We start from the raw sequence: 19,053 nt of genomic DNA on the forward strand, positions 1-19,053 counted from the left end.
TTTGAGTGCATGCATCTTGAGGTTTAGACTTCTGGCATTGAGTAGCATTACTCTTAGTTTCTTATCCCTTGTGATACCTATGGAGGTGGGTTTGGCTTTTGAGCCTTGCCTAAAAAAGGCACTATGGGGGTAGCAAGAGCCTTTGCCAATATCCGAAAGCCCAGGGGTGACAGGTGCAAGCTGTCCCTAGCGAAGCATCATGGCTTGTCGAGCATGTCATCCCAGGCTGACAGGCATTGGATCCCCTTTGAATGACACCAATACTTAAGCCAATTGTTGAAATTGATCATCTTGTCTTCATATCATGGCATAATTCTTGGTGAGGGTAAGATGCTACTCAAGGTCAGGGTCATACCGGCCTGGGCTACATGCTCAGAGAGCTCCTCTATGTCTCTTTTCATGTAGTCCAGGGAGGTACTTCTCAGGTCATTCACACCAGCATGGACAATTACTGAGTCATATTTGTACTTGCCTTGGAGTGACCTGAGTGCTTGTGTTATGTGGTGGATCCTAACGCCCGACAGGCAGCTCGCCGTGACCTTCTCCTTGTTCAGCCTGGTGAGCGGGACGTCAGTGTGCCTGATGATAGAGTCACCTATTACAAGTGTATCAGGTGTGTTGTTTAGCCTTAAGGGCTGTGACTGTTCGGCACACTGGCTTTGTGAGCTATGTGTTGCACGTATTTTGTTTTGGGGTAGTGGTTGCTTGGGTGTCTGCTTTGGAGGTCTCTGCTGCTTAGGAAGATTTTTATTTAGAGCCTCCGAGTATGTTTTTGTGTGTTTATGTGTTTGTTTGCTGGGTTAATGGGTAACAAACCCCCTCTTACAGATGGAATTAATGAATTATTTTATACCCAGATTATCATGTTTAGTAAGCACTGGAAAAATCATCAGCCTTTTTTAATGCTATTGCAGCTGATAAATTGCATATTGCTATATTGTTTTGACAGGTATGGAGAAATACTAACTTGTTCCTATTTTCTACAGTAATACCATTATATATGCCTCTAAAAGTTTACAACACACTTTTGTTGTGTTGAAACCACTGACAAGGTCTTTGCTATGAAATTGTGCACTGTATAATACTTTTGATCTTTGCAGCATCACAAACCATCACATTCACGTATAGTATGCACAGTTAGCCACGCATAATGTCCAGACCATTCGCACCACTGCCATCTAATGTTGTGCTTTCACATACTGAAAATACAGGCTCTCTACCTGTATTCCGGAACTACTTTCAGTACATAAATGAAGTGTGGGTCTTAAAAAGCAGTGTGAAAAAATGTTTTGTCAGAGATGCATTTCATTGATCACATGAATGTACATAATATGTGAAAGTCGTAAGGGTTTCATTAACAACATCCAGACCTATCAAATAATTCCACTGAACATTATTAATAGACAGCCTAGTACCCTGACACTACTGTGTTGCTTTAAGTTGTAAGCAATCATTACAGAGAAATGCATAATGCTGGATTTCATATACCTACATTATTCTGTGTCATTACCTGCTGCTGTCCATTGCAGTTGCAAGAAATAATAGAAAATATGTACACAAATAAATAACATTGTAAGTACCATTTTACTTTGTGGCATATCACTGATGTTCTCCCTGACCAAAGGAACATACCCTTCAAGGAAAAAAATTATCACACTACTCAGCAAGGCACTATACAACTGATACATAACTGCACAGACTCTTGATAATAGCTTCTGGCCACATCAATCACTGTGCTGTCTGATGGTATGAGTATTATTTCTGAGAAAGTGAACTAAATTGCCCACTACTGCCCTCTCACTGAAAAGTATATGGTTAACACTTCCACAAACTCAGCTATCTGTTATGGTAAGTCAGTGCTTGATATCTGAAATAAACATGTTTTTGGAACTATCACCAAACTGTCATACAAAGCAGAATTTGGCCTAATACAAAGGGACTCCATACTGGTTAGGCAGGAGGTTTGGGCTTAGGGGAACATGGGGAGTCCTGTAGTTAGCTATAATGTGATAAGAGGGTTTGATCATAGTAAGTCAGACGTGGTAAAGTTCCAGGTGATTATCTTGTCTAATGAGTCTGGAGGTGAGATTTTTTTAAAAAATATAGACACCTCAGTTTTTGCTGCATTCATCTATAGTTTAACAAAAGTATCTGTCAGCAATGCATATGCATCTGCAAGTTAATTGTTTTGAATAGTATACAAATCCATGGTGTTCCACTGATTTTGAGGCCATAATGTTTCTCACTATAGGTTCATAGGTGAATACCAAGCAATCTTCCCTTATGGGTCATTTTAACCTTAGCCATGCTTCTGTTTGTCACCCAGCTATGCTATTCCATAGTTGTTTAGCATTCTTGCTATAGCTGTATTTAAATACTTCTCATTTGTAGTGGTTTAATTTTTGGGGATTGTGCCTTCAGTGTTCATCCAAGTAGGGTCCCTACTTTAAGATAGGTCATTTAAGCACTGCCTCTGTCCATTAGGAGGATAGGAGTCCATCCATTGATAAATTTCCTATCCCCCATTCACTGGTTCAAATTACTTTTACATAGGGTCATACAAAGGCTCTGTTTTATGTACCAGACTCCTCTGTTTAAGTTGTAGAACAGTTTGAGGTCTCTGTAACTGGGCATTTCTAATATAATTTGACTTGTGGGTGTGCAGCAGTTCCATTAGTGCTGGGTCTGTGGATGCCTTATGAGCCAGGCATAGGTTACCACATCTTAGTAGTATGCATGGCTTTAGGGTGGCTGCGGTGGTGCAGCGGTTAGCATTGCTGCCTCACAGCAAAAGGTTCTCCGGTTCGATCCTCGGCTGAGGTGCCTTCTGTGCGGAGTCTGCATCTCCTCCCTGTGGTCATGTGGGTTTCCTCTGGGTGCTCCGGTTTCCTCCAACATTCCAAAGACATGCTGGTGGATTGGACACCTTAAATTGGCCCTAGGCGTGAGTGCGTGCATGTGTGTGCCTTCTGTGGAAGGTTGGGCACCGGGCTGGCAACTCCAAACCGTAAACATCCACTGCCAGTCATGAGCAGACAGGTGATCCACTGTGGTGACCCCTAACCAGGAAAAGCTGAAAGAAGAAGAAGAAGAAGAAGTAGTATGTATGGCTTTGAGGCAATCCATGTAGGCCATGTGATTTAGGAGTACTATTCTTTTGGTAACAAACCTTTGTGGATGCTCTATCTGTTGCAAGTGCCTGGACAGATGCATTCCAAAGGGGATATTGCACCTTTGCTATCTGGACCTAGATGGTATTCCTTTATTTATACGCTCTGTAATATAGAAGGACTTCCTCACAACAGTGGATATGTGTTGTTCAAAAGCTAGGTCATGGTCTACATGAGTGCCCAAATCCCTGACTACTTATTGTCAGTGTGATCATTTCTAGGGCAGGCCGTTTTTCCAAATGACACAATAACACACTTTTTGGTCTTTAGTTTTAGTCGATGATTCTGATACTAATTATTTGTTTGAGACAAGCCCTCCTGTAGGATCGCAGAGTTCTTAGGGAATTCAGTAACTGAACCTAGTTTGAAGTCATCAGCAACATTTGCTTTGACTTCTGAGAAGTAGATGCCAAATAAAGAGTGGCTGCTGAACAGAAACCTGTCATACACCACCCTTGACATTTTTTCTGAGGTGGCAAGCCCTGTCCTTACTTTCTCTGTCCTGTCTGTCAGCCAGTTTCCAATGCAGTGAGTGACATAACCTAGTTTGGCAAGTTTATCCACAATGTCTGAGTGGGTTATAGTGTCAAAGATCTTGGCCAGGTCAAAGCAGGCAGTATGTACTGTCTTTCATTCATCCATTGCTTTGGTGACTTTTTCAAAAAAGTTCACTGGGTTGATCAGATTTAACCTGCCCTGACAAAACCAAACTGTGATGGTTCTAGTGTTTGGAGGTTTCCTTAGTCCATATTTTTAGTTCCATGATAAGTGTTTCAATGATTTTACATATGAAACTCATCAGACGTATGGGATGGTAATTGCCCGGGTTGGTAGTTGGCCCTCCCTGTGCAGGGGTATGACTTTTGCTGTTCTCTGTTCACTAGGTGCAGCTGGTTTGGAGGATGAGGTTGAAAAGTGGTATTAAGGGCATAGAAGTATATCATTTCATACTACTTAGGATGCATCCTAGGATATTTTCAAGGCCCATAAAAGCTTTATGTTTGGCCTTTGAGAGTGCCACCAGGACTTGGTCCGGTGTGACAGATGAGGTTATGTGCTTTTCTGATATTTTTTGTGAGATTATTGGGGGGGTGGTAAAGACTGAGATGAATTTGTCAGCTAGTAGGTTTGCTATATCCAAAGATTTCATATAAGTAGCATTGTTTACAATTAGCTCAGCACACTGCTGTGTGTTGCCCTTGAGATTGCAGAGATAGCTGAAGAAGGCTTTCTGGTTATCCTTGGCCTGAGTGGCTATTTTTTTTCTCAAATATGTCTTTGGTGTTTTTTTATGTTCCTAAGTTGCTTGTTTAATTTGATAATTAGAGTTTTATTTTGCTGGGTGTTGCAGTTTTTATTTTTGAATATTATTTTCTTCCTTTTGTTATACACTTTATTTATTCTGTAATTCTACCAGGTTGGTTTGTTACATATCTGCATTTGTATTCAGAGTTCAGTGGTAAAAGTTGGCAATGTATTTTTCTATATAAACAGCAGAGCTTTCCAGGTTTGGGTGATTTCAGCCATGCCTGAGAATTATTCAGAAGTAGGAAGTCAGTCTTGTAGCAGTTAATAAAAGTTCCTGGATCCGGGTGGATTAGAAGGGGTATGGCTTTATGGTTGGACCTGAGGAGTCAGGATGTTACACTGGGGATGGAGCATGATTCAACCATATTATTGAGGACAAGGCCATGGATATTGTTTCCCATGGTGGGTACTCTGACTAGTTGTTCCAGGTCATTTATATTGACAAAGTCCAGGAATCTCTGGGCTTGCACACTAATGGTGGTATATGTTTCCAAATCTATGGCTGGATAATTGAAATTGCTGAGGAATATGTATTGGATTAATGCTAAGTGACAATAATTCACTTAAGTAGCCACTATGATATTCCTTGGTCATAGAGTATATTCTGTAGCCTGCCAGGATATGGTAACTGACTTTGTTGATGGTAAGTTGGACCTGGAGGGTCTCAAGGAGATCATGCTGCTTTATCACCCTTGATGACAGAATTTTCTGGATGAGGAATGAGACAACTCCACCTTTCTTCCCTTCGTGAGTAGTGGGTGGTGTAAATATATGGAAGTCATTTTACCCCTGCATTACTGGAGTACCCTCCAATGATTTGAACCATGTCTCAGTCACTACACATGCGAATATGCCCTCTAGAGTGAGGAGGGCTTGCAGAGAGTGGAGTGATTTTATTTAGCCTCCTAGAATTGTCCAATGGTACCTTTAAGCTTTCCTTAGTTTGTATTATTACATAGGTAGTTTGATAGGTTGGCATTGCCAAAAAAGGAACAGTGGGGATGGATAACATTTTACACAGTATATGAAAGAACAGAGGGGAACAAGTGCATATCATCCATGGTAAAGCAGTGTGGTCTGTTGACCATGTCCTCCCAGGCTGACAGATACTGTACCCCCTTGAATGACACCAAATGTAAAACCAATTACTGAAGCCAATTATCTTTTCCTGGTAATACGAAATCATCCTTGGAGAAGGTAGAATGCTGCACAATGGCAGGCTCATACCCGCCTGGGTTACACAGTCAGAGCATTGTCATCTCTCTTCAAATAGTCCTCAGAGATGAGTCTCATGTTGTTAACACCCATATGCACTATGACAGAGTCATAATGGTACTTGCTGAATAAGGACTTGAGTGCCTATGTAATCTGGCAAATTCTAGCCCCAAACAACTGACTGTCACATTTTCCAGGAGCAAAGAATGTGTGTGTGTGTGTGTGTGTGTTGTGTGTTGTGTGTGTGTGTGTGTGTGTGTGTGTGTGTGTGTGTGTGTGTGTGTGTGTGTGTGTGTGTGTTAAATGATGGTTGATGGAGGCTAGGGGTGTGTATCTACATACAAAACGTGATTACAGCTTTTGTTTTTGGTAGTTTGTGTGTCCCTTTCACATCTAAGTAGGTAACCCTATTTGAAGGTACATATTCTATATGGGCATTCTGTGTGGGAAAGGTACCCAAAACTATTGTGTTGTGGCTTTTCATGAATACAATTTAGAACCAACCCATGTTTTGGCTTTCAGAATTGTTACTTTATTATTGCAGTTGTATGCAAATCCTATAAACAGTTGACTCATGACTGAAAAAAGCATACCTTAATCATGTCAGCTCAAGTACAAATGTCCCCAAATACCAAGTTATTTATTTATTTATTGTAAAGGAGAAGCCCACATGTGGGTGCAAGTCCTATGCACCCAAAACTTATATATTCTAATTTCACAGTTGAATATGAATTGGGAAAGGTGAAGCTTCCACTGAAGTTCACACTGGTCTTGTACATTAATTTTTCACAGGATAAGTATTTAACCTTCATTCTGACCTTTTGTTTTGGGCACTTACAACACAAACAACTGATCTGCTGTCACTTGTATGGAACCTAATTTCATATTGAGCCTACAACAGATATACTCATTTCACAAATAGTATATACATTTCTTTTTTCATGGGGCAAATATTTAATACATAAAATTGTGTATGTGTTGCTCAGAACTAAAATACAATTTGCCCTTAAAACTGATATTTCAGGCTTCTGAATGTTTCGACATAAATTAAGAAAACTCTGCTGAGAATTGTGAACTGGCATTGGAAAATCCAAAATTCAGCTGTTTCATATGCACAGATAAAAGAACAGCCAGATTTTTATAAAAATTGTTTGCTAGAAAATTTCAGACTATTTCAGATATAGCTGTAATGGTAGTGACTAGCAGTAGGCCAAACTGCATTATATTCATTTTATTTACCTACTTCTAAAGGGGTAGGTATATGGCTTATTTATTTAATTTATTGATTTACTTACAGTCATTGACTGAGATGGCCCTGCTAGGTAATGACCACTTTCAGATGGGACATGTGATAATAACATCAAATAAAGCATACATAAAAATAGAACAAATAAAATGTTACAGCATAACAAGAAACAACACAAGCAATCATATTTTATAGTGAAACAATAAGAAGGAAATGAGGTTTTGGTTATTATGTATATAACGTAATGACATGAAAAAAACTAGCATATAAAGGACAAAGCAAAATAGTTCAAGGGATCAAATGTTGCAGTAGAAAGTATGAAGGAAATTAAGTTGTGGTTAATAAAGTATATAATATGTAATGATGATATGCTGAAAATAATTGCAAGGCTATAAGAAATGTGGGTTGCATAAAGAAATGAAAATAGAAATTATAGTCTACTCTATTTAAATACAGTAAATTAAATTGTGTTAGACTTATGGGGTAGTAAGTTAGGGCAAAATGAAAGAGAAAATAAAAATGAAAGAATATATTTAAGGTGAAGTACAATATACTAAAATTATTCTACCGTGTGCAAATTAAATAGTAGTAAAAATAAATGTAAGACAGTTATTTTGATAGAAGAGATAGGAGTATATATAAGGACTTGGGGAATATATAACTGAATGAATCAGTGGTAAAAGGTTAATATAACAGAAAATTTCATGTACTGTCACCTGTAGAATCAGAAGAATGGTTATATTAAAGCAGTAATTATCAAGTTACATTGCAATTACAGCAGGTTAATGTTATTCAAAGTTGGGACTTGCAGGATTGTTTAAAAGTGGTGGGGTTGTCAATTGTTCCAGATTCAAAGAGAAGGGAGTTACAAAGCAGAGAATGCAATGCTGGTCAAGAACCTATATATACTGAGCTGGAATTGTATAAGAAATAAAGCAAAAGTCATGTGTATTTTTGTAGAAGAGTGACATTTTCTTATATTGTAAGGATATCACTTCAAAAAAAAATCTATATTGATCCAGACAAATTGGTCCAAGCTGCATGTAAGCCCTTCTTTAAATGAACAGAGACAGTCTTAGACGCAGTCTGTATATCCACATCCATGTATAATTTTCTGAAACATTTATTTAGAACTGTGAAAGGAGGATTAAGAAAATGCCTTATACAAGTGCATGTGCAGTCATTTCACTGTTGTGTTGCATTTTATTCAGTTTCCAGTCGGGTAGATATCCTACTACTTTCAGCATAGAGAATACAGTACCAGTTGAAAATTAAGTTGGCATTAGATCAGAAGTTAAACCTGTATACTTATGTCTAGAATAATGACCCCTTCTTTCACTGGAAATATGTCAGTAGCAAAACTGCTTATAATTACCGTGGAAATATAGATGAGCTAACTTCAGTGTTGATATGCATTTTAAGGTCCTTAATGTCAAAATGAGAATCTTAAATGAGTTTTGTATTTAAGGACCAAATATAACTGAAAGGGGAAATAAGATATGATTTATTCTGCATAGGTACCCAATGCATATTTTAACAAACACTTAAAGAAATCCCAATCCCTCAGAGCCACATGCTCCAGGGATCTAAACCTTGTCAACACAATAAACAAAACATGCTGGAGGGATAGGTTCCTGACCCAGAGACTCCCCAGACTGTGGAATAGAATGCCCATACATGTCAAGCAGAGTGCCTCTTTGGCCCTCTTCAAAATGAACCTTGACGATTGGATGGGAGAAAGGAAATTCACCCTGGGGATCACGTCAGTCTCCCTGCTAGACAGGGGTCCAGGGAAGTAAATAGTGTGGGAAGAAATAGCCAGGGAATTGTTATGGCTAGGCTTGTATAGGGCCTAGGGCCGATAGCCTAGTATCAACCTATGAGCCGATGAACATTTCACAGTCTGGCATGTTGCATTATACTTGGTTTCTGTTGGGGAAGAGATATGCCTTTTGCTCAGGATGAGGAATGTAATACATGGCCAGACTGTACCTGTACTGAGTTTTATTTACATCACAAGTAAGAACTGTGATTATTTCTCCATTATAGTAACATATTCTGTTTATGGATGCATGGTAGTCCATGAATTTAGACGTTAGTGCAGCTGAACATAGTTGAAGGTAAAGCTCTGTACATCTGTTTATACCTGAGATCACTGAATAAGTGATTTCTGCAACAGACTGATGTGGCATATTATTCTGAAAAATTTCACATGGTTTCAGAGATACTCCCTGGGTTTCAGAAACATGACATCCACTACCATGCTGAGATAACTGTTACTTATCTGATCAGTGCGATGTAATTCTAAGGGCATTAAAGAGTAACAAAGGCTAAAAGCTGTGCAGAACTTGGACATCATTAGGAAATGTGCTTATGGCCATTACAGGTTGTGTGGTGAAGGTACATAAACTCAGCGGTGATTAAGGCATGTTGCAAACATGTTAAGTATTCTTGGCACATGAATACACCTCCATAGGTCTAAGCATGTTCATGTGCACATAAAAGCAGCAATGTGGGGAAAGTAGGTGACCAAATGAAAAGGGCTACAACATCATTTAAATGTATTCTTTGACCAGATAAAAGGGTTAAAATGGATTATAGGACAACACAGGTTAATAGATTAGTACTAAGCTAACTGACCTTGCGAGCCATTTTAAGCCTAGCCAATTATCCCTCGTGAGAGTCAAACCCTGCACCTTGTACTTGTAAGGCAACCACCTTAACCATTAGGACACCCTCCCAACCCAGAAAAGTGGGAGGCAAGCAGAGGAACACGTATATGGGAAACACCTGAAGAAAGATCAGGAACTAGGAGGAGAAAGGTAGAGTAATTTTTTTTTTGGGGGGGGGGGGGCAGGTGCCTATTATATATATATATATATATATATATATATATATATTACAGACATGCCACTCAATCTGTGAGAATAAAAAACTGTAATGAAGTTCTTCTGTATATCTTTCGCAAGTAGTGAATAATGGGGCCAAAATAGAAAGAAATAATCAATAAATACAGGTAAGTATTTGATAGGGTCAATACTGATTGCAAGTGGAAAGGTAAGAATGGATGATCTGGGAAAAATGTACAACTGAGTGGTATATCAAGAAGGGTAAATGGGAAAAGTGAAAGGAAAGTTGTTAGAAAGGACAGAGGGTTAGGCTTGTGAGCAGGGGAAATGAACACACAAATAACTCAAACAAGACTGACAGAGTAGGCGCTGACATACTAAGGAAGGTGATGCATAATGGAGAAAGGGACATCAGGAAAACAAAGAGCAGACAGTGGGGTTTGGGAAGATTGGACAACAAACAAGGGTGGTCGTAGACACATAAGCGAGGGTAACAAAATGATGGGGATAGGGCTACACAGCAGATATTCCTGCCTACCTACAACCCAGTGAGAACCTAAATGGCGTCCTAGGCTTCCTCATCACTGGGCCCTGGCTCTATTGGATGAGTCAATTTGGGGGAGACTTGATTACATGAATCTGTAGAGAAGGGTCTATAGATTCCCAATGTGGAAATCAACCAACTCCACCACCATCTATGCCAGCTGCTTGTGTCTGACAAAGTTATTTCCCCCACTGCCACTGTCACTTACAGAAACAACAGCCCCCACCTCCTGTGCAAGACTGGATGGGCTGTCTCTTGCAGCTGATGTCCAGCCTGGGGAAGTGACCCTGCTAAGTTGGTCTACAGAGTGGGTATATGGTAGTGCCACCTGCTTGCATATACACATTAACTTGTTGGAATGATGACTGCAAGTCTAAATTCTGCTTCATAAAATTGTACAATAAATGGAGAAAAACAATATCAAAGCAAACCAAAAGTATGTAACAGAAAGAATATCAACAAAGAGGGTGGGAGAGAGGAAAGTACACACACAATGAAAAAAATCAGCACATAATGTATTACTCTCTTATGGACTGTACTTGAAACTGAAAACTTCAAACAGGAAAACTTGAGTCACTTTTCAACTATAGCCTCAAAACAGGCTTTGTAGCATGAGAATGGAGGACTGCAATGGTTATTCCACTTCACAGTGGTGGACCATCAACTGACCTCAGAAACTACAGACCAATTAGTCTGACTAGTCTAATATGCAGGCAACCTTCAGACACAAGACCCAGCCCAGTCTGGCTTTGTCAAGGAAAGGTCATGTCTACTTAACCTGGTGGACTTCTTTGAGAAGATCACCAAGGCAATGGATGAGGAGGAAAAAAGTGCCTACTGCCTAACTGGATTTGGCTAAGGCATTCAATACAATACCCCACTCAAGTATAGTTGACAGACTCACCGAACTGGGCATGAACCCCTACATAACTCACTGGATTGTCAGCTGGCTCACAGACAATACCACTGAAGTCAAGACTGGTGATAACACCTGCACTAAGAGACCGATTACCAGTGAGGTACCTCAGGTTTCTGTGCTGGGACCACTGTTACTTGGCATCTACTTTTTGGAGGTAAAGACTAATGTCAAGGACCTTTGGCCAAGTAAGTTTGCAGATGACTGCTGACTGGGAGCTATCATAAAATCCTCCATGACACAAATGACATACAACAGAGCCTAACACAGACAAATGATTGTTGCCAAAGTCAATTCAGTGTCAAGAAATGCAGTATAGTGCATTTTGGTAAAACTGCCAACCAGGCTAATTACTCCATCGATAAGACACCCTTAAAATTTGACCCAGTAGTTATAGATCTGAGAACATATGTAGACAGTAATCTGGCCTTTGACCAACATGTGGGCAAAGTAGTAAAAATCATTCTGTGTTACCCAACTTATAGGTAAAGGGATGGTATCCAGGCCCATGGAAGTCATAGGGCCTCTTTATTCAGCCCTTATCAGACTCAGGTATGTCTGGTACCTGACCAGACATATGCAACAGTTGTAATGCCCACAAAGGTTCTTTACCAGGACAATATGGGTATAAACAGATTGACCTGTATGGATTGCTTTAAAGCCGGATCTCTATACTCTGTCTCCTACAGGTTGCTGAGAGGCGATCTATGCCTGGTATACACTGAGCTAATCGAAGGAAGGACACTGAGCAGACTGAGATCTATAATATATACCATTAAGTATTCTGTTTTTTTGCTTATTTTTTCGAGTCATTTATAGCACTTTGTCTACTGTATAATTTTCTAGCTAGTTTCACTGTGTGTGTGAGGTATTAACTGGAAATTGTCCACATTTATTAAGCATATGTCTGGGTTGTTTGATTCTGATAACTTGTTTGAATTTAAAAGCTTTCTCTAGAGGCTTCTTTATCTGTTTAAAACTTTCATTTAAAGGCTCACTGCTGCTTTTCTGCTGTGAGAAACATTTCTGCAGTTTGTTTCTAAGTAGTGTAGATATTTGTAGCATTGTCCATATTCAAGTTTGTGTTTGGGCCTAGTGTTTGTGGAGGCTGTGTGTCTGAGCACATGTTCAGGGACATCTTGGTTTAGCCAAAGCCATCAGGCGTTTCAGTGAGAGAGGATTGTTTAAGGTCATTGGCTGACTGAGGTCACCTGGACTACAGCTTAGAGTAAGCACCTCATTGGTTCTTTTGAGCTTTTTTTTTAAAGTTGTCTCAGGTTTCAACTTTCTGTTACCTAAGAAGTTAAGTTTGTGAGTGTTTCTGCCATTTCACACTGAGCTAATTGAAGGAAGGACACTGGGCAAACTCGGATCTATAATGTATAACATTAAGTATTCATTTTTTTTGCTTATTTTTTTGAGTTATTTATAGCACTTTCTACTGTATACTTTTCTAGCTAGTTTCAGTGTGTGTGTGAGGTAATATCTGGAAATTGTCCACTTTTATTAAGCATCTGTTTGGGTTGTTTGATTCTGATAACTTGTTTGCAGTTAAAAGCTTTCTCTGGATGCTCCTTTATTTGTTTAAACCTTTCATTTAAAGGCTCATTGCTGCTTTTCTGCTGTGAGAAACATTTCTGCAGTTCCTCACTATTGGTATGCTGTTTTTATAGTTGGTGGCTTTGCAGTTGCCCACCCCTACTGTAAATTTGATCTGGGACACTCCTCCCAGTCTAGTGTTATTACCACATTCTACCTAATAGAGGGAGAACAATTGAGAAGGCCAATCCACTTTATTTCTGCTCCTCCTTTCTCTCTTTTCACTTAAAAAAAATTCTAAGCTTGTTTCCTGCCTTCCCTGTGGGTAGTCTAGTCTGGATACAGATTTGCTGTGTCCAGGGCTATTTGTGGGCTTCTGAGCCCCCAAGAACCTTTCTGTGTTGGAGGGAAGCCTTCTAGCTTAATTATGTTTCTTAGAACTAGCCAGTTTTTTAGTTTCAGCACTCGTCTGTTTCTTTGAGCTCAGCACTTGTTCAGAACTCGTTGTAAGCACTAAATAAACTACAAATTACTACAGCAGTCAACTTTCCTCACTTGTCTAGAGGAAAACAGTTTCAAGTACTTAACAAATAAGCACCTATCCAGGCATGTCTAAGGGTCAGCTCCTGGTGTTTTCTCCTGTCTACCTGATGAATCTGGGCATCTTGAGGCAATGCAGCAATTGCCTCATGTACACAGACAACCCTCTCCTCCTACCACCCAACACTACAACCTGTGAGAGATGCACTTATATAACCAAACTGTAAGCAAAGCTCTCTTCACCTAAGACTGGACTAGACAGTCAAGAGGTGAAGGTAAACACTTGCACCACACCACACTCAGCACATAGTCTCTCAAAACCTACACCACAAAAACACACACACATAGAAACACAAAACACACCACCTTAACAGGTACAAGCAAGCAGAATCTGAGAGTATTGCTACTCAATGTTAGAAGTCTAAACCTCAAAATGCACTCACTCGAGGCACTCCTTAAAATGGAGAACATCTACATCTGTGCAGTGACAGAGACCTGGTTCAAGGCTCAGAGAGTACCCCTGCATTCCAATCTATAATTCATAACACACATTTCGGCCACCTAACCTGGACCAAAACACTAAAGGTGGAGGCGTGTCCATATTCATTAAGGATATCCACACCTCCAGGCTAGTTGCTCAGCATAATGCATCCGAGATTATCCAAGTGCAACTAACTCTGGGCAAGACCGCAATCCAAATTGTAGCTTGCTACAGATCCCCCACCATGCCCCAGGATTCACACTCCTCATTTCTTGATATACTGAAAATATTAGGGTACAACCTAACACCCTAATAATAGGTGATTTCAACTACCCCACCATAAATTGGGAAAACTACTCATGTACCAACTCTTGTGCTCAATGTTTTCTGGAATTCATAAATTCCAATGCCTTGGATCAACTTATCCACACCCCCACCAGGGGCAGCAGTATCCTTGACCTGGTTATTACGAACATGGGATACCGGTGCTCCACACCAGAGGTCAGTTCCTCATTGGTCAGATCTGACTACAAGCTAATCACCCTAGACATCCACATCCCCTACCCCAACCCCCATTAGGGAAACCACCGTAAAAAATTTCTCCAAAGCCAACTTCACGCTTCTTAAGACAGAAGTGGCAAACTTCACGACACCCATGCTGATGGACAATAGAGGCATGATTGCTGAATCCTACACAAATGCACTTTATAAGCACTTACACGAGTAGGCGGTAGTCTACTTAACACTGAAAGTGTGATAAGAGACCTTGGGACACAGGTGGTGTAGTCTCTCCTTTGATAATCACATCGCCACAGTAGTCAAGAAATCCTTCTACATGGCACACCTCATAACAAAAGGTTTCTCATCCAGGAAAAAAGAGGTCATTGTTCCCATCTGCTCATCATTCATTAGACCCATTATAGAGTACAACGCCCCTTTTGGTATATACCTCACAAGACATTTACAACAACTGGAAAGGCTGCAGAAATACCTCACAAAGAGGATTACTGGCCTCAAACAGATGCCCTACGCAGACTGTCTCAAAAAACTGCAGCTTTACTCCATCACATTTCGCCTACTCAGAGGCCATTGACCTCATTGGTCAGGTCAGACCATAAGCAAATCACCCTTGACATCCACATCCCACCCCCACCCCCCAGTAAGGAAACCTCCGTAAAAAAACTTCTCCAAAGCCAACTTCATGCTACTCAAGTCAGAAGTGACAAACTTCATGATACCCATGCAGACGGGATCTGAAAGTTCAACTGCTGAATCCTACACTAAGGCACTGTATGAGCACATCCACTCGTGCATGAATTGTGCCATCCCAAATAGAACCAAGACGCTCTCCTCCAAAAAAAAGGAAGCCAATCTGGTGGTCCCCTGCCATAAACAAACTATACAACAGAAGGAAGAAACTGTTGCAGAAAGAGAAAATCCCAGGATGCAAAAAACTCCCATACCAGCCTCAGTAAGAAGCTGACATCCCTCATAAAATCCTCCAAAGCTAGTTACGAAAATAAAATTGTCAAAAATTCCAAAGACAACCACAAGGCATTCTATAATTATGTCAAGAATCTAAATGGCAGTGCTCAGATCTGCTCTAGGCTACAACAAAATGGCATTAAATATACTGATCCCAAGGATATTGCCAATATCCTGGCAGATCAATTTAGTGCCAACTTCACCCCCCTCTCACCCGCTAAAGGGCCTGTCTCAATGCCAAAAGATTGCCAAATTCCAGTAATCACAGCCACACAGGTAAAAAACGCACTCTCCAAAGCTAAGAATACAGCATCCATGGGACCAAATGACATCCCAGGCTGTGTACTACATGAACTACAAAATGAACTGGCACCTTACCTAAGTGTCATGTTTAATCATAGCCTCACCTCAGGCTTCATGCCCACTGAGTGGCCCACAGCTACAGTTATCCCACTCCACAAGGGAGGATCCACCTTGGATCCCGGGAACTACCGTCTCATAAGTCTGACGAGCCTGATCTGCAAGGATGTGGAATGCATTATCATGGAACTTATAAACAAAGACATTGGCAACCTTCAAACACTGGAACCCACTCAGTTTGGGTTCGTGAAGGGTCGATCTTGTCCTCTGAACCTGACTGACTTCTTTGAATCAGTCTCCAGAGCTGTGGACGAGAGTAAGGCGGTCCACACAGCCTATATGGACCTTGCCAAGGCCTTCGACACCATCCCCCACTCTGGAATCATAGATAAACTTACTAAGCTGGGCAGAAATCCCTACGTCACTCGATGGGTTGCCAACTGGCTTACTGACAGAACCCAGACTATAAAAGTAGCCCACTCCAATCCAGCTCCAGACAAGTGACAAGTGGATTACCTCAGGGTTCAGTCCTGGGACCACTCTTGTTTGGCATCTACTTCCCTGAAATACAGGCTAACACTAAGGGAGTCTGGCTAACAAAGTTTGCAGATGACTGCAAACTGGGAGCCATTATTGAATCCCCAAATGATGTGGATATTCTACAAAAGGGCCTTACAGAAACAGATGCCTGGTGCCAGAGCCATGGGCTCAAGCTTAATGCCAAGAAATGTATAGTTATCCCCTTTGGAAAAAAACATGTACCCATGAGTTACCACATAGGTGGCAGTACACTAAACATCGAAAGTGTGATGATAGACTTAGGGACACAGGTGGACAGTGGTCTCACTTTCGATAACCACATCACCACAACAGTCAGGAAATCCATCTATGTGCCACACCTCATCACTAAGGGTTTTTCATCCAGAAAAAAGAAGGTCATTGTCCCACTGTACTCATCCCTCATTAGACCCATTATAGATTATAATGCCCCGTTTGGTATGTACCTCACAAGACATCTGCAACAGCTGGAAATGCCACAGAAATACCTCAGTAAAAGAATCACAGGCCTAAAGCAGATGCCATATGCTGACCATCTAAAAAAACTCCAGCTATACTCTGTGGCATATCGTCTACTCAGAGGCGATCTCTGCTCAACATACAAGGCCATGTCATACCCTGAGCTATTAGACATGCTCCACTTAAAGAAATCCCAATCCCTCAGAGCCACACACTCCAGGGATCTAAACCTTGTCATCACAATGAACAAAACATGCTGGAGTGATAGGTTCCTGACCCAGAGACTCCCCATACTCTGGAATAGACTGCCCATACATATCAAGAAGAGCGCCTCCTTGGCCCTCTTCAAAAGGAGCCTTGATAATTGGATGGGAGATAGGAAATTCACCCCGGGATCATGTCAGTCTCCCTGCTAGACAGGGGTCCAGAGAAGTAAATATTGTGGGAAGAAATATCCAGGGAATTGTTATGGCTAGGCTTGTATAGGCCCCTAGGGCCGATAGCCTAGTACCAACCTATGAACCTATGAGATACTCTGTCTGTGGGATTTATGCTTAATTAGAGACACAGTGAGGCAATAAGTGGCCAGGGACAGTCATTACTGCAATGCATTGCTGGCATAAGTATCTTCCATACACACAGCAATATGCCTGGTGAGGATCAGCAAGAGAAAGCACTGTCATCAATGAAAAAAAAACAGAGAAAGCAAGTTTTTAAATGCCAAAAATGAGGTGTTATTACAGACCCCCCTGTCTTCCTAGCCAACATCTCTTTAGGCAGGATGCTTCCAACCAGGCATATAGACACCATGCATGTTAGGATCCTATGGTGGACAACAATACTGTCAAATGTTAATGTCACATATATGAGCAGGTCTGCCATAGGGCCATATACATTACCTGTGTGGCTGAGAAAAGAACTGTTCACCTTGCCCAGGAAGGTTGGTTGACAGGAGGTAGGCTGATGGTCAAGTAACCTCTTACAGAGATAGAAGAATCTGTCCGAGGCAGTGCACCATCTGGGCAGTCCCACAGTACAGTTCTGTACCTCTGAGGAGAGCTACAACATGCTCCTTGAATATCATTAAGAGATGCCCCAGGTTTGTACTGTGATATCTGTATTAACATAAAAAGTATTCCATTTGCCAAGCACCCAGTGGTCATCTTACAAATGATTTGAGAGCTTTAGGTACCATAACAACATCAGGGATAGTGCCCTTAAGGGCACCTACATGAGTTCAGGTATTTAACTGCACTGTTGGGAAACACTTTAGAATTACATCTGCATTAGGAATATGTTCAAGGTGAGGAGTAGATTAAAACTGGGATTTGGGATTTTTTTGTGCTCACAGGTGAGGCACTATCCAGCAGCACCACTCTAGAACTGCCACCTCCTGATGTTGGAGGATCATCTACATTTAATAATGATGGTGGTGGTGATGACCTGGCATAGCCAGGGAATAAAGTATGTGTTTTACACATAGGGAATATGACCACTGGATTCCCTAAGCAGACCATGTAGACAACCTCTCTGCCCATGGCAACTCAAGAATCACAGCCCACACAAGCACAAGTTACTGGGGACACTTAAGGCTATGGTAATATGAATCCACTACAGAGCAGTCACCAATACAAGCCTTAAAGAGTGATGGCATGCACACAGGGAGGTGAGTATTTTTAACACCTTTATTGTATTATTACTTAAAAAATAGGCAAACATATATTTATACAAAAGAAATCAAACCACATTAACATAGTCCCAGTTACGAACATTGCACATCGCATATGTTCTTTTGCATATTTATCATCAATTTAACATTAACAATTCCTGCCCTCCTTTACCTTAAACATCACTCCTCCAAAACATTATTTCCATTTTTTTTCAATGTAATTTGCTCCTACCTTTTTCTAAAGACCCCTCTTCCAGTTTTTTTTTTATCTCTGTTACAATATTTAATACTTCAGATAGAGTTGGTTTAGACTTTAATTTCCATTTTCTAGTAATTGCTTTTCTGGCAGCCACCAGAATTAAACTTAACAAAGCCTTACTTTTGTCAAGGCAATTCAGATCCTATATCCCAGCCCAAAAAATGATTTCCTTGCTTATACCCATTCGCTCGCCTACTATTTCTGACAGAGTACTCTGTAAGGAATGTTATTGCATATTTGGAAACCAAGCATATGTGCCTCCAGTTTTTTTTTTTTTTTTTTTTTTTTTGTGAATTACTTATCCAATCTCTCTTCCCAATCTTTTCTAACCTCTTCTGATTGATTCCTATAGTTATCGTGCAATATTTTATATGATCTCCTAATTATCCGGTTTTTTAAAAGCAACTTCTCTGCTAGATTCAACTAAAAATTCTACCAGAGTTCATCTTTCACTT

Source organism: Protopterus annectens, chromosome 1.part1, assembly GCF_019279795.1.
Source record: "Protopterus annectens isolate FY-2018-M chromosome 1.part1, PAN1.0, whole genome shotgun sequence".
In the NCBI taxonomy this organism is placed as follows: Eukaryota; Metazoa; Chordata; order Ceratodontiformes; family Protopteridae; genus Protopterus; species Protopterus annectens.